At 32.4% G+C, this 12,306-nt stretch overlaps 1 non-coding gene across 1 annotated transcript; it reads right to left on the bottom strand.

Moving 5' to 3' along the window:
• Positions 1–4,183: 4,183 nt before the first annotated feature.
• Positions 4,184–4,287, bottom strand: LOC125614475. The gene has a single exon (XR_007345054.1). It is a non-coding gene; the product is annotated as a U6 spliceosomal RNA (small nuclear RNA).
• Between the last annotated feature and the right edge of the window lie 8,019 nt (positions 4,288–12,306).

Here is a 12,306-nt window from a genome sequence, read left to right as displayed (position 1 = left end):
AATGTATTGTAGGCATAGAAAGATAAATCGGCAGAGGTGAACAATTACTATATTCATATGGGTAACAGTGTTCAGTATAGTTAGAGTAGTAGATATGTGATGGAAATGAATACGAACTCTACCTATAAAGATGAATGGGGGACTGGGGTTGTGGCTCAGTGGTAGAGCACTTGCCTAGCACATGCAGGGTGCTGGGTTCGATCCTAAGCACCACATAAAAATAAAATAAAGGTATTTGTATACGACAAAAATTAAAACAAAATATTTTAAAAAATAAAGATGAATGGGGCAGATTGTAGGAAATTGTAAATATTAGATTAAAATTTAGAAGTTAGTTTTACAGGTCGTTGACATCACTGGATACTTTTCAGGAATGTGAAAATATATTTTTTCTTTATGAAAATATCACTAATAAATGACTATAGCATACACTGAAAAGGATCAATCTAGAGGGTATTAGATCAATCAGGAAGTTCTTCAGGCAGTCTATCTAAGAAAGAATATAAAAAGTGACTTTACATTGTTAGTATATCCACTTTAGACTTGTATTACCTTTAAGTTAATATTTCTTAATATCTACTTTGGAAAATTAATGTTGTATTGAAATTACTGGTACCAGGAATTCAAAATACATGTAAAATGCACTTTATCTATACAATCCAATTATTTCACATGGAACTTTCTAAAGTTCCTATGCTCTAAATTCATTCGTAACCAACCAAATTAAATTGATTTAAAAATGCATCAATTTTACTGACGTACATGGTGATTGTTTAAATAATAGCACATATAATTAAATTAAGAGCCTGCTTCTTAAAAAGAAAGTAAAGAATAGTAACTAGTTAAGATAACCTGTAATTTGACAAAGAGTTAAAAGGTCTTCATTACTAGGATCCTGAACATTAGAAATGTTGACCTGGAAATTATACATTTGACTCTGGAAAGCCCATGATTTATGTCAATCTGTTTGAACATGTTACTCTAATTTTCTGGAAACACAGTCTTTCCAAAACTATCAAAGACTTAGAATAAAATAGGAAAAGGATCAAATCAATTTAAATAAAGGGAAACAAACAGAACAGAGTTTGGTCAATGTCAATCTGGGATGATTTTTTCCCTAATTTTCTGAGTTCTTAATATAAACTATCTTATATTGTGAAAAATAGCTATGGAAATTTGAAAAGTCACAAAAGATGGGGGTTTCTCATCTCATCATCTAGATGGCATAGGATTCCATTTATTGGGCTAGGCCTTTCCATCCTTATTTATCTCCTAGGTGTGTGTTTGCTTATTTCCAGAGATACTAGTTTTGAGTCAGACATAAAAATGTTTCAAATTCTGAAAATAAGAGGTTAGGAAAGAGATACTTTTCTTTATGCTTTCTCTTTCATTTTGTCCATGTGAGTTAGTGTACCTCTTTAGCAACATCAAGTTATAGGCTGCTAGTTGAAAAAAATGCTTTGAATTTCTTTTTGAATTTATTGTTAATAAGACTGCTAGAATTCAGGAAATCAGAAAGAATATTCCACATTATAAATCATCCAACTATCCCATACCTCTATACAGAATACTTCTTATTGTGTGTGTGCAAATTGTGTGTGTGTGTGTGTGTGTGTGAGAGAGAGAGAGAGAGAGAGAGAGAGAGAGAGAGAGACCCTCCTGAGAGAGAGAGAGAGAGAGACCCTCCTTAGTTAATGATCTGGCCCAATTATTTCATCTAGTATGATTTTTCTACTATTCCAGATTATTACTTCCTAAATATCAAATAATGATACTTTTGAAATGGATAGTATATTAGTCATGATTCTCTAGAGAAACAGAACCAACAGGATATATATGTAGCTCAGAACAAGAGGGACTAGTGATGCAACCCCTGTCCATAGAAGGCCTAGAAAATCTCTGAAGAGTTGTTGGTCAGAGTCCCCTTTGGAAGAGTGAAGGAGCTGGAGTCTGATGTCTTCAGGCTACCATGGAAGCAATCCAAGACTGCATCAAGAATTGAGCTTTGCCTTTGCTGCTTCTTTCTCCTCTTTCCACCCTCATGTTTCATCCAGGTACCCACCATATTGGACTGAGCTGCTCACAGATAGGTTGGGTATCCTCCTCAGTTTGCTCTCCCACATGCCAATCATTTCTGGAAGCACCCTCATTGACATACCCAGAAGCCTCTTAATCACAGCCATCCCTTAATCCAATCAAGATGTCAATTCACATTAACCATCACAGATGTCTAGGAGTCAGAATTTTCCTTTACACCTATCTATTATACTTGGTCAAAATGAATACTAGATGCTTGTAGTCTAAAAATGTCAGTTGAGTTTCTTATCAGAATATTCGCCACAGCAATTTCAGGAAAACCTAAATGCATTAAATATTTTACAGAGTTAGAGGCAAAAACACCTAATCCTGTGAGTGCTACTCTGAGAAAATAGACAGCTCTATTTGAAGCAGCTTTACATACAATATTGAAGAATTCTTGGCCATAACACACTAATAGTTAGATTTTCATTTTCCTTTTGTTTTTCTTAAACTGGGGATTGGGCCAAGAGGCATTTACAGAGAACCATATCCCCAGTCCTTTTATGTTTTAAATTTGTGACAGGGTCTTAGTAAGTTTCTTAGGTCCTCACAAAGCTGCTAAGTGAAGTTAGCCAATCCCCCCCAAAACAAATGTCAAATGGTTTCTCTGATATAAGGAAGCTGATTCACAGTGGGGTAGGGAGAGGGAGTATGGGAGGAATAGAGGAACTCTAGATAGGGCAGAGGGGTGGGAGGGGAAGGGGGTGCAGGAGATTAAAAATGATGGTGGAATGTGATGGACATAATTATCCAAAGTACACGTATAAAGACATGAGTTGGTGTGAATATACTTTATATATAACCAGAGAAATGAAAAATTATGCTCTATATATGTAATATGAATTGTCATGCATTCTGTCATATTTAAAAAGTCAATAACAAAATTGAAAAAATAGACCCAGTTCTAGAGAAATCTGCATAAATGTTACAGTTGGGCAGTAGCTTTTTTTACTTCTACCTGGTGTTGTTTCTTCTTAATATGCATATGGTTATTCTATAGTTATTATCTGTACAGCATCATGGACCTATGGCTGTGTCAGGCACCAGGAAATAGAAACATTAGGAATAATACATAGTTTCTTCCAGTAAGGAGCTTAAAGCCATGATGAAAGATATTTGACTAATATAAAATGAATAAATGATGTCAGTAAGTGATTATTTTGAAAGTTCTGTATTCTCCCTGACTTATAATATGATACTTAAGGTGAAGTGATTCAGATAGGTGCATAACTATAGATAGCTATAGATAATTCCAGTTTTAACATCTAGCCTTTATGATTCCTCCTGAAATATGTTTTTCCATCATAGTTGGGGCCAGTAAAGGATTATTCTATTTTTTCAGTTTCTTTCTAATTCTATATATTAAATATTTAGTTACCATAAACATAATGCAGACTATATTAAAAAGGCTGGTTTTTGGAACAAATAATATTTGTAGATGTTTTGTTGGATTATTTTTGGTGTTCTTTTAAGTAGTACATAAATATTTGGAATAAAATTTCACAATATTGAATGTAATCAACAACTATAACTTCCAAAACATTTTCTAATTTTCTGAAATGCACATTTCAAAAAATATGTCAATAATTGAATTTCTGTTCTCAAAGCCATCTTTAGGAAAACTTAATTTTTGTTATATATTTGAATTTTTCTATGTTATTTTCTCTTTCTCTCCCCTTTGTCTCCTCTTAATGCTAATTTGTTCTATATCTCTCATTTTTCTGTGGTAGTGATACCTGCTACAGATCAATAATATATCAACTAAGTGTAGGCAACACTTCAGTTGATTACTCTTACTATCTGTTTGTAATTCAATTTGAATTGAGTTAATGGATTAGTACAATATATTTTCAGCTTTATTCTAAGACTATGACTCATTTCTGGGGTGTTTGTCTATATAAGTTAAAGTTCAGATATTGCATGATTTATTGTATATATTCTTGTACTATTGTTAGTATTCAATACTTTTCTCATACAATGTTTGTACTGAAACTTTGAACAACTATGGTAGAAAACTAAGAATTTGTCAGAGTACTAGAAGATAATGATTCTTTCCATCTTTTATAACACTGCTAGTAGTTTTTGGTTATAAGTGATCACTGACTTGACCAAATGATTTTTATTGTGGCAAAATGTCTTATACAAGGGCCATGCTAATTTTCTCTGTATTGTTCCAATCTTTGTATATGTGCAGCTGAAGTGAGGAACAATATATATATATATATATATATATAATTTTAAAGTCCCCAGAATCACTTTGAGAATAAGAATATTTTATTATTTTCCTCTGGCTTAATGAATTTAAGACAGGTCTAAGAGACCATGTTTAATGATAAAGTTGCGGATAGATTTCTAATGGGTGTGGTGGTGTCTTTGAAGGAATCCTGTTCTTGGTGATGGGAGACCTGAGGAAAGAGATTACTGATACTGTTGTTGGGTGCCCATCAATTCAGGTAGTCTCCCTGAATTCCTGTGATAACTCTTGGGAACACAATCTCATTCTAATTTCCTAAATTGGAGGTATTCAGTTACTCCAATAAGTACTCTCTATCTAATGCATACTCTCACCTAGATTTATAATAAAATTTTCTGGAAATGCCACTACTGGTTTAAAAATCACAGATGCATAAACTGTCATGGCTACAAGATTCTTATGCTGTATCTTTAAATATCTAGGAACTATATAAAAATGATCAAATAGTCACTTCAGGAAATGTATAACCTAATCGAATGTATACCTACTATTAGAAGAGTTTATATACATCAAAAATTCTTTTAAAATATTTTTAGGTGTAGATGGACACAATGCCTTTATTTTATTTATTTATTTATTATTATGTAGTGCTGGGGATTGAGCCCAGTGCCTCACACATGCTAGGCAAGTACTCTATCACTGAGCTATAATCCCCACCCAGGTTAAATATGCTTTAAAAAGAAAATGGTCTATTGAGTAGTACAGCACGATAATTGATAATTTTCTTACTAAGAAAGTATAAAAAGCTGAAACTTTTCCAATTTAAAATGATTTCACCAGTAACAGGTATAACTCAATTAAATATACAGACATAGAAAAAAAAATTAGTCAAGGAAATTGTGTTGAGCTTATATCCTAGCTAAAAAATGATTAGTGCAATATCAAATTGTGTTCTATACAATATTAATGTCTTAAGAGTTTATACTAGTTATCCTATTCTATGCTTCTTTAGGAAATTAATAGTAAGTATTATATCCGAAAAGCTTTTAAAATTATCTATAATAAAGAAATTCAGACCTATCTAGATAACCTGAATTTAATCTCCAATTTCAAATTTATTTGCTGTTTCACATTAGAACATTTATTCAGATTCTGTACTTCAGTATTCTTATATAAAAATGCAAATAATAATGGTATTCCCTGCTTAAGGTTGGTATGGATATTAAATGACTTAATATAGGTAAAAAACTTAAAAGAGTGGATGCTATATGTCTTAAGTGCTATATAAGGTTTTTGTTATGAATCTAATGTTGTGCAATTTGGCTTTCAACTCCCTTACTTCTCTTCCTTCTTCCATTTTTAAAACAGGTTTTATTTTTAACTTTTTGTGTAATAAATAGTCAAATGGCACATAGGAAATGTATCATCTAATAGAATGTACACCTACTATTAGAAGAGTTTATATGTGTCAAAAATTCTTTTTAAATGTTTTTGGAAAATGTGGATACAAATCAGTTTTGATAAATTGCTTAAATCTTGCTTATAATTTTAACAGTAGATGAAATGGGACTATTTGAAGAAATTACTTGACTTTCAAACTTTTAAATGCTTATTATGCATTTTCAGAAGTCTATAAGAAAATAAGCAGTTGCTTAGCAACTTGGAATTTTGTTAGGCAGTTCAGGATGTGGAGCAGCAGTTTGTTCAAAATAGCAGCCAGGCTTCTCCTGGTCTCTGATTTGGTTGCCTCTCCGTAGTGCTGTGTTGCTTGCCCTGCCAACGCTTCCTAATATTTCACTATTTCTGCTCTATTCTGAACTGCTCTATTCTGAACTGTCTTATGTACATCCTCCAGTCTGTTGTCTTTATAGGGCAAGGCGAACTTTGGTACAGATGTGTTGTCTTCTTTCTTAATATCTATGTGTAATTCAAGCAAGTTTTCAAAATATCTTTGGCTATGTAAACAGCAGCTATCTAGGTTGTAAGAACTTCCCAAAATGTATTTTGTCAACCTTTACCTCACAGCCATAGCATTGAACTAAGTAATTTTTTATGTTGTACTTATCCCTGAATGTCAATCTTAAGAACTATTGTAATATTGTACTGTAAGTACTTATATGTAGCTTCTCTGTTTTTTTTTTTTATTTATTTTTTTTACTCTTAGATCATATAGATTTCACCTTAGTTGCATTCTGAATCTTTTAGAGTCCAGGTATTTTTCTGAATACAGTTCAGAGCATTAACATCTCCTGAAAATAAACCTGAATACTACCTCTGCTTGGAAAAACTTATATTTTGCCAATTGATTTATAGGGAATTTCAAAACTGTTACCACTAGATTCAATGTAGTATATCACATTAACATTTCATATCACCAGATGTTTCATTATTCATATTGTAGTACATCATACTTGACCCAAAATAGCTTTGAATTCAAATAACAAACAAGCCAACACAGGGTACTTGACGGGTAGACTGAAATAATGTGGCAGGTCTAAACTGCTTTTCATTTTTGGGAGGATATTATTAATTGGAATGCCTTGTCTCTTAATTTAATTAAATGTTGTTTTTAAGTATAAAACCATATTGCAGTGAACTGACTTGCCGTTTCATTTAATTAATTGAAAACCTCAAGATTTGATTACTCCTAGTTCTGCTTTAGTTAATTTACTTGTTCACAGTTTTGACAGAAAAGCTTTTAAACTAATGTGAAGGGATGGACACAGTATAACCAATTAGGAAATGCTAAATTTGCCTCACTTTTTGTTCAGTTCACTGCTGAGGACCCAAACTTACTAATTTCTCCCTGTAAATATTATTGGAATTCATAGATTCCCCCCATACTTCTAGTGTAAGGACTACACATCACATGAAATTGTAAGTCTAATGCTTGTTTACTATTGAGAAAGGAGTGCAAGAAATTTTTTTAAGAACATGCATGAATAATAAAAGAAAAATACTGCAGGTGTTTCAAAGAACTATACAATGCAAAGGAAATTTCCATGTAATATTTGAAGGAACTTAAGGACAATGAAGTCCAATTCCTTAATTTTGTATATGAATAAATGGAGGTATATAACATTTATGTGACACAATTGCTGCTTTTTTCTTTTCAATGACTCATAGGGCAGTGATCCATTTCAGAGTTTTTTTTTAATGTTTTGTTTTAGTTGTAGTTGGACACAATACCTTTACTTAATTTTTATGTGGTGCTGAGGATCAAACCCAGGGCCTCCCACATGATAGGTAAATGCTTTACCGCTGAGCCACAACTCCAGCCCCCATTTTAGAGTATTTTTTTAAAAAGTGAAAATCAAAATTATGAATGTGTGGATTAGTGGACAAAGCACATAGGTGAAAAGTCATAAGACATGAGTTCCCTTTTTAACCCTACTACTGATTGGCTGTTATCTTAAGCCCCTCTCTCACTTTTCATCTGTGGACCTGAGAGTTTTTACCTATAAAATCCAAAAGCTGGTTTTGCTATTAAATGAAATTCTCACTCTTTAGTACTTTTCTCAATATTGTAATCCTGAAGTAGGACCTTATATACTTCAAAACAATAGCAGAAAATCATATATACACAATTATGATATGTGGGACTTTTTTCATACTTTTACACTGAATTTTAGGTTAAGAAAAGGGTGTGGAAAAATACAAAGTGAGGAAAGATTATTCATTCACAAACTTGTTTTGGACCAAACAGGATATACAGAAGCAGAAGGAAATCTGACCCTAATTATCACCAAACACAAAAATAATCTAAAAATGAATTAAACATAAAACCTGAAAGAGTAACTTCTAGCAGAACATATAGGGAAAATTCTTCTTGACATTGGGCTTGGCCATCATTTCTTTCAAATGATACCAAAAGCACAGGCAACAAAAACAAAACACACAAGCATGACTACATCAACTAAATGGCTTCTGAAGAGAAAAGAATCAACATAGTGAAAAGGCACCCTATAGAATAGGAGAAAATATTTTTAGACTATGAATCAGATAAAGGGATAATACATAAGAAGACATACACGTATTATGAAAACATGTTCAATATCAATAACCTCAGGGAAATACAAGTCAAAATCACAATGAACTATCACCTCATATCTGTTAGGATATCTATTATTTATTTTAAAAATAAGAGTAGACAAGGATGTGGAGAAATGTGAACTCTTGCACACTATTGCTGAAAATTTAAATTGGTTCATCCACTAGGGGAAGAGTATGTAGGTTCCTCAGATAGTAAAAATAGATCTACCATATGATCCAACAATCCCAATTCTGAGTATATATCTAAAGGAGTCAACATTAAGATATTAAATATATATCTTAATTTCTATTTCATCTATAGTATTATTCATAATAGCCAAGACAGAGGCAACCTAAATGTACACAAAAGTGGTGTGTGTGTGTGTGTGTGTGTGTGTGTGTGTGTGTATCATACAATGGAAAGTTATTCATCCTTAAAAAAGAAGGAAATGTTACCATTTATTAAAACATGGATAAACCTGGAAGATGTTATACTAAAGTGAAGATACAAAGGAACAAATATTGCAGTATATCACTTACCTGATGATTCTAAAATATTGAGACTCATAGAACTGGTGAACAAAATAGACATTGTCATGACCCAGGGGGGAGAGGAAACAGGAACCTATTAGTCAAAATACAAAGTTTTGCATACTTTAAATTTTTCTAAAAATAGATCTTATATTAAGTGTTATTAACATTCATGAAAAATAATACAGTGCATGAGAGGAATATTATTGAGATAAATGATAGGTTTATGGCATAGATTGTACTGATAGTTTCATTGGGTTTGTACTTACCTCCAAAGTCATCTGTTTTAGTCAGCTTTTTCGCCACTGTGACTAAAAAGACCTAATAAGAACAATTAGAAGAGGAGAAGTTTATTTTGTAGCTCACAGTTTCAGAACTCTCAGTCCATAGGTGGCTTACTCCATTACCTAGGGCCTAAGATGAGGCAGAACATCATGGTGGAATAGTGTGACAGAGACAAACAGCTTAGGGCATGGCCACCCAGAAGAAGAGAGAAACAGAGAGCTCTCCTCATCACAACAAATATAAACCCCAAAGGCACCACCCAAGGATCCACCTCCTCTAGCCACACACTACCTGCCTATAGTCACCACCCAGTTAAACCCTATCAGGGTAATAATGCACTGATTAGGTCAAAACTCTCATAACCCAGTTATTTCACCTCTAAACACTTTTTAGCCTTGATTTACACATGAGCTTTTGGGGAACACCTAACATCAAATTGCATACATTGTATATTTATAGCTTTTTTTAATGTCAGTCATGCCTCAATAAAGTGTTTTAATAAGAAACAGTAAATCCAATAATTTAATAAATGTTAATTACAAAAGGGAAAATATGGAGTACCTTAAAAGCTGTGCACTTTCACATGCTAAATAATTACAGTAGCTAGAATTTAATCCAATAAAAAACTTGATGAACAAGAATGGAAGGTACTAAGGTTACAGAAGTAAATGTTCAAATATTTGAAAGTGAAAAATGTGTTTCTTCAATAACACTGAATCTCTGTCTTTTCAAATCTATTTTATTAATTTAAATATATATGCTTTGAACATAATATAAAATAAGCATTATTTTCAGAATCAAAGATGTATGTCTAGATATTTACCTATAATTATGTAACTTCACTTTTAAAAGCATCTTTTCATTCTCATTACACTTACGATTTTCTAGTTTTCGATCCAAGCTGATATCTTGGATCCCAAGTAAAATTTAACTAAATAACTCACAAATTTAGCTTTAACAATTATTGTCTTTATATACTCTCAAGGATGCATTTTGAGAACTTGTGGAGAGATGCTGATTTTTTTCTTTTAAATCCTTCAGTGGTACACCAAGAGAGACCCTGAAAATAAAAATATAACTTGTTGTGGGGCAGGTCTCTCAGAAAACACATAAAGTTTCAGTATTGTCCAAACCAAAGAGTGTTTATTTAGCCAGCTGGCTGTTGACTTCTCCCCACAGGATCCATAACTATCTCTGTAAGGAACTGCCCCGAGCCTGAGCATTTTAGGATATTTAAAGGCAAAAACCACATCTGTGTTGACATAGCTGCAAGCAAGCAGGTACAGAAGCTGAATTGGGCAGTTAGTGAGACAATGCAATGGGTACATTGGTATTTCCCAGGAGACTTTCTAGGTTGGCATAGAAGCAAGCAAGCAGAAGGGAAGTGGCTCAAAATGACCTTAGTTCAGTATATGTTAGAGAATGGTTACTAATGTTTAAATAATCAACCTCTGACAAGGCACATCGCCCAAGAAAAATGGAAACCAAAGAGAACAATTTTACATTGTATAAGAATTACTATTTTGTGTTGCCAAGTATGTTATGATAGGTAACTATTAATGGGTACAGAGGCAGGGCTTTCCCATGGGAGAAGCATTTCTTACTTTATAATATAGAGTCTCATGGTAAAATGGAGTCTGTTTGGTCATTGCCCATATAACCTTGCCCATAACATAACTCATCAGTTGAATAAAAGATCAAATTTCTTTGAGAACATCAAAGAAACCATTACATATTTTCTATTGCTTCACTGTGCTTGATTGTGTATTTATCTAAAAACATAGATATTCAGGCACTGCATTGAAGACTTAACAAACAGAATTTAAGGATTTCATAAAACTCACTGCACTATAGACATGAGGCAATATAAAATATAGAAGTTATAAACTAGGTCTCTATACTTTGAATCAAGTAAGGAGATACAGAAAGATAACTAACAATATTCAACTATATGTGTCACGTGAATTTTGTCATTCAGAGGTTTTCATTAAATAATTTTAGAGCTTCTTTAGCACTTTAACAAGCTTGTTTAAGAAATGGACTTTTACTCCATCTCTTCCCCTAAATAAATGACCCATGAGATCACTGCAAGATTTAGTTTCCTTATCTGCAATACAAAAAAATTGAACTAGATAGCTCCTAAATTTTTTGTGTGATAATATGATATGAATCTGTATACCTTAATATTACCTTATTAATATTGCTCACTGACTTTTTTTCAATATTATAAAATAGAATTTGCTTGTAAAAATATATACATATTAATATTTGCTATCTTTTCTGTAAATTAAAAGTATGTGGGGACTCTTGTTCATTAATTTTCTTAATTTGAGTGTGTTAAGACACTTATTTTGTCTGGAACTCCTTGTCTACAAGAAGTTTAAATTTTGTCAACTGTTATTTTTTATCAAGTAGAAGCCACTTATTGTTTACAGAAATTCATATTTACAATAGAAATAGTGAAATAAATATTAATTAATTATTGTCAGAATTCAATTCTGAGGAGTTTATACAAATTCTAAAAATTTTTCTGATACATTTTTCATTAAGATTTACTCAGCCCTGTTTTTCCTGGGAAGGTTCCCTTTGATTAAATCATTGACATCATTATTTTCTGCCCAGAATTACTCTTGAGGCCAGGAGAGGTCATTTGGAGGAATTCAGTAAAGGTAAATTAAATATGGCAATAAAACCTCTGGGATTGTAGAGAATGTACACATGTATGTCATCAGTTTATAAACTAAAGCAATTTTCTTTCAAATCATTTTTGCCATAATTTAGAGACAAACCATGTGGTGAATATTTTGATTCATTGAAAAAATTTTTTGCAGGGTAGAGTATGGAGCGACAAATTAAAACTGTATTATTCTCCAGAACATTCAGAGATAGGTGTACTAGGCTGAATCTGCTTTTATTTATGCTTTTTGTAGGGATTTACTCTGCCTCTTAGAATCAGGGTCTTCTAGTGACAATTACATTTTGTTTTGCAACAACTGATATTCTCCATATTTCTTGGACATGCATTTTACATGGTAGAATAGATCTTGCAGAACTCTGAAATACTATTTTAAAAATCTGCCATTTTTTTCTCCTTTTGTCCTAGTGTAATAATTTACTAATAGATGGTTGAGAATTTGGAGTATATCTAAAAAAAAAAAAAAAAAAAAAAGACACACACACACACA

The sequence above is a fragment of the Marmota marmota genome, unplaced genomic scaffold (assembly GCF_001458135.2).
Source record: "Marmota marmota marmota unplaced genomic scaffold, marMar, whole genome shotgun sequence".
Taxonomy (NCBI): Eukaryota; Metazoa; Chordata; class Mammalia; order Rodentia; family Sciuridae; genus Marmota; species Marmota marmota.
This window is presented reverse-complemented; position numbering and strand designations above follow the sequence as displayed.